Source organism: Arachis ipaensis, chromosome B4 (assembly GCF_059453495.1).
Source record: "Arachis ipaensis isolate K30076 ecotype BB chromosome B4, ASM5945349v1, whole genome shotgun sequence".
Lineage (NCBI taxonomy): Eukaryota > Viridiplantae > Streptophyta > Magnoliopsida > Fabales > Fabaceae > Arachis > Arachis ipaensis.
This window is the reverse complement of record NC_142439.1, coordinates 129,984,790-129,990,084: the sequence shown is the minus strand read 5'-3', so window position 1 is coordinate 129,990,084 and position 5,295 is coordinate 129,984,790. Positions and strand designations below refer to the sequence as shown.

Sequence of the window (5,295 nt, the reverse complement as noted above, 5' to 3'; positions counted from 1 at the left end):
CGTCAACTGGACTCCTAACACCCACCTTGGGAGCTTGTTGTACGACTCATCCCAGTCACCATAGATGAGGGCAACAGCCTTCTGCTTCGCCAACCAGACCCTCCTGTAAGTCGGCCTAAACCCAAAGTGTGCGGCGGTGGCATTTAGGAGCACCTTGATGCTGACGGATGCATCAGCCCTAACCATTGGCATAATGAATGCCGATATCACATGGTAATCCAAACTCCTGTGGTCGCTGGAAATGGAGGTGGCGAGACAAGTATGCGGTCCGTTGTAACGTTTGACTTCCCAAATCCCCTTGCGCTGTCGGATACTGAGTCGAATCAACCATGTGCACCCATTGCCGAACTCAGAACACTTGCCCACATACCAGCGATAGTCAGACTCCATGACCTTGTACTGTACCCCTCGCCGGATGCTGTAAGTCTTGACACTTAACAGGGCCTCTTCTTTATCCGGAAATTGCTGACCAACCTGAAACTCTGTCAGACCTGCAGACCCTTCAGCATCTCTAGCGCCAAATCCAGCCGGCTGCCCAGCAACCCCCCTCCTGCCTCATGGCATCCAAGTCCAAAGAGGAAAAATGTGGAGGGTACTGCTGCGTGCCGGAGCTAGAACCACCGCCCGCCCCAGCAGGCTCACTTGCTCCAACATCATCGCCACTGTCATCAGCAATCATATCCGGCTCGACATCATCGTCCTCTGGATCATCCAAGAATCCATCTCCAACCCCAGCCGGTGCAGCACACTGTAAAGATGTCGGCAGATACTCCCTTTGTCCGACCTCGTCGCCTACACTGCCGTTGAGATCAACAGCGAACGAAGGGGAGGCGACAGGTTGGACGGGTGGCTCGTACGCAGGGACGGAGGAAGATGCAATGGCAGGTCTGGAGCTAGAGCCGGCTACCGTGGCTAAAGTGGTGGTATTCCGGTTCGAACCCCGAGCTGGACTCCGCGTCAACCAACTTTGCCAACAGTTCTGGTGTCCTCACCTCTGAAAACTGCCAGCGACAATGAAACATGACCTGCAAGTCCTCATCACTCCCGATCGTGAAACAATCGTACTTTACGATGTTCTGGAGCACCGTCATTGGAAATCGATAAAAAAAAACTTCTTAACCCGTTTCACACCTTCCAGACCAAGTTTCAGCAGTACAGAGCTAACAAGGTCCTCATACCTCGTCGTAGGCGTGACGATAATACAGAGAGGATCCTTATCAGTGAACTTCACACCGGAACGAGTTTTCTTCTTAATGGATCCTCTGTGGTGAACCAACACTGCGAAACTCTCCTCACTAGCCATGTAAACCCCCTCTAATGATAGCAACTGACGTTCAGACCATATATATACAGCTCTGGTCCTCACTAATTCGAACACTTTGGTACGAAATATGGTCAGTGTAATTCGAACCTATTAGGTTCGAATTATCAAGTTAGGGTTCGAACCAATTTGGTTCGATTTATGTTGCTTTGGTCTATACGTGTAATTCGAACCTATTTAGTTCGAATTATGTGGAAAGTGAGTTCGAACCTATTTGGTTCGAACTATATAGAAATGTCCTTTGGTTGATTGATGAATCAGATTTTGCTTTGGCTTATTTGTGTCAAATTGATCTCCCTTTGGCTTGTTTAGGTTTTTTACCCCTAGAATTAGCTATACTAGATTTAGCCGTTATATATATATAGTTTAATTTATATTTTATATTTTAATATTATTTTATACTAGTAACTAATTTTAATACCTGATTTTGATACACATCTAACATTACTCATATATAAATTATTTATTGAAAAGGTTGTGTTTGCATTTTTTTAAGAGTATAAATTAATATTTTATATTTGATAAATAAAAAAATAAATAAACTATTAAAATGGTACTTGAAAGTTCACCTCAATGATAAAAAAAAAACGAAAAGATGCTAATGATAAATAAGCATCCAAAAAATTTAAAAATGTGATTAAAAAAATTAGATATTAAATATATATTCTAAAAAAAATTACTAGAGATCATATTTTGATGTACATTTTTGCAATCATTATTAAAAAATAAAAAAAAATTTTAATTTTAAAATTTAGTAATTTTATGTAAAGTATTTTTTTTAAATATTGTGAATGATCAAATTTTTTTGAAAAGTAAAAAAAAATCTAGAAATCAAATTTTACTTCAAATTTTTTGTGCAGTTTCTAAATATTTATTCAAATAGTCACAAAAATTTTAATCAAATAAATAAATAATTTTTAAATATAAATTTTCTTTTTACTTACAAAATATAATATTTATTAGTTATTTTTATCTTATTTTTAAATTATTTAGGATAACATATTTTAAAATCTATTTGCTAACGGCTAAATTTTTTTTACAACAAATTGGTGGTTAAACCCAAACAAAAATTGGTATACTTATACTGATTATACTTGACAATAGTTATTTGAATTATTATAAGAATTTTAAGAATAGTTCCTTTTTAATATACTTTTTATTAGTAGTATTTAGTATTAGTTTGTATAATTTTTCAAATAAGGTTGTGAGTTGTGACATTAAAAAATTTCTCTCTCATATATTAATTAAGGATATTTTAATCATTTTAAAGCAAAGTTAATTAAATAGGACATGACAATGGCTTCTCCTTGTATTATAATATAATTTATGTTTTTATTAAAAATATATATCTTAATAAATATTATAATTTATTTTTGTTATAGTTATTTAGATTTTAAAAACTTATTTAATCAAACATTATCTTTGTTACTTTTATTTATTAGAAGCAAACTTGTTTTTTCATTCACATTGTAACTTTTAAAAAGAAAAATACTATTTATTCTTTAAAATTCAGTTTTTATTCAATTTTTTTAAAAAATTATTATTATTTAATTAATTTAAATATTCACTTTTACGTATTAATTATTCAAAAAATCAATAAAATTATTTTTTTTTCTTCTAAAAATAAATAAAAAATAATATTTAAAAGATATATAATTGCACTTTTTTTTTAAGCAGCTCATGACATAATTCCAAAGAGACATTTGACCTTCTTTGTCTGTTAATACAAAAGTTAATATAGGCTTTTACATCTTGGAAGGAATGAAATCGTTAGAACTTAGAAGATAGAGAAAAGAGGAAAATGTGGTTATACAAACTTCCAAATCAACCGGTGGAGAACTCAACTTTTTCTTCATTGATCCAAAATTCTCATCATACAAGAAGTTCCACCGGTACCCCCAATATACAATGGTGTGCGGTTGGGGGAAGGGTTCATCTATACAATCTATACCCATTTTCACATTAACATACTGTCATCTTACTCTGCTAACAACAAATAATAGTGGCAATAACTGAAATTCGATACCTTAACCAAGAACTATACTAATTAACAACAGTTGTCACTACAACATAACGCAGCGCAGAGGCCAACAAAGCAACCCACAGTAGCGTCTAAGCAGACAGTGCAACTGCATATATAATTAATTAAAGAGAACTCAAATCAGATGTATAACAAATTAATAAGTTAAAAAAAAAAAGAATAATTACCAAAATTACCATAGTAACTACTCTGCTCACCAGTCATTGATGCACCTGTTATCGAAGCACTTCTCATCCACGCTCTTCTTGGTGCTGGAAACATCAATGGATTGTACAGCAGGGGGATCCATTATCACTCTCTCCCTCGCAGTGTGTGTCTGTTGAAGATAAGAGTATGAATATAATGGCACGTGTTGGATCTCGTCATAAGATGTGAACGCTCATCCTTATAATGTATTGGTCTTTAAGTTATCCAGGCTATACCAACCGTTGACCTTACAGGACCTGTGAATAAATCATTTTTGTTAATCAAGTCTTCATTTTTTATATTTTTAAATCCATTCTTTTCATATTGCAAGCACGTTAAAAATATAATAATAAAAAAATTTAAGTTTAAATATATTTAATATATAACTTTTTTTTTTTTACCAAAGATAGGAAACTCGAACTCGCAACCTCTTAATTAAGTACGGGGAAACTATGCTATTTGAGCTATTACTCATTGACATATATATATATATATAACTTTTTTTAATCCAATGTGTTGTTCTTTTTTTATAAAAAACTCAGATACGATTAATTTTATGTGAAGTTAATAAATAAGAGCTGTTAGATGATAATTTAGTCAAATTTATCAAATTATTTAACGACTCTCAACTATCAACTTCACATTAAGTTAATTACACATAAGTTTTCACCTTTTTTATAATATTTTTAAAAATTAAGACAAATAATAAGACGTAATTTAGTTATCCAATTATAATTAAGTTGGATTATATATATTGAAAAAATATTTTTTTTGTGACTTACTGAAAATATATTTAATATATAAGGTTAGATTTTTTTTTTGGGTGACTATAAAAAGATTAGATTTATATTAATCAAATCTCTCCGGTATTAAAATAATGTGCGTAACTACCAAACATGGACACTAAGCGAGCTAGTGGATTATTTTTTATTTATATTGTAAATTTTTTTTAATAAAAAGCAAGCGGGTAATCACTGATATAAATAAAATTACAAGTAGAACTAGCTATAATAATATGAAATTTTCTAACAAAATTTAATTATAACCAACTTTTGAAATAAAGAATAAAAAAGAAAATAAAACTAGTACTAAAAATAGTTAAAATATTTGAGAATGTCTAAAAAAGAATAGTAAGAAAATAGTAAATATCTACTCCTTTAAATTGAAGAGCCAATCCCTTCATAGCAAGTAGAATTAACAAACACCAATTAATCTGGTTTCTAATAGCCAATTTTTTAATGCACGTGAATAGAGTAAGAAGTAATGCAGATCATTTTTTATTTGGATTAATAGTTAAATTAGTCTTTAAAAAATAAGATATTTTTTAAATTTATTTTTAAAAGATATTTTTAATTAAATTGATCATTTAAAGATTACAAATTAATCATATATATTCTTTAGTTACTTCACTTACAATTTTTGTCAACGATTGATAATATGAATTATGAAATGTTAACTGATAACATATATGATACATAACATGTTTAATTGGATGCTGATTAAATATGTTTACAAAAATCTATCAATTTAGTCACTAAGTTATATTAGAAATAAGATTTTTGTAATTAGAAAAAATGACTAAATTAATAAATTTTTATAAACATATTTAGTTAATATTTAATTAGACATAGCAGGTATTTTTTTTTTCTAAATAGAAAAAAAAGAAAAAAAAAACAGAAACAAAACAAAATTAATTAGTTAGGTTCATATCAGGTATTATATATGTTATCAATTAATGTTTTACCAC

At 30.8% G+C, this 5,295-nt stretch overlaps 1 long non-coding RNA gene across 1 annotated transcript; it reads right to left on the bottom strand.

Moving 5' to 3' along the window:
* Positions 1 to 3,153: 3,153 nt before the first annotated feature.
* LOC107638021 (uncharacterized) lies at positions 3,154 to 3,701 on the bottom strand. Its single transcript, XR_001619693.3, has 2 exons — positions 3,560 to 3,701; positions 3,154 to 3,450 (listed from the first exon to the last, which is right to left on the bottom strand). It is a non-coding gene; the product is annotated as an uncharacterized LOC107638021 (long non-coding RNA).
* Between the last annotated feature and the right edge of the window lie 1,594 nt (positions 3,702 to 5,295).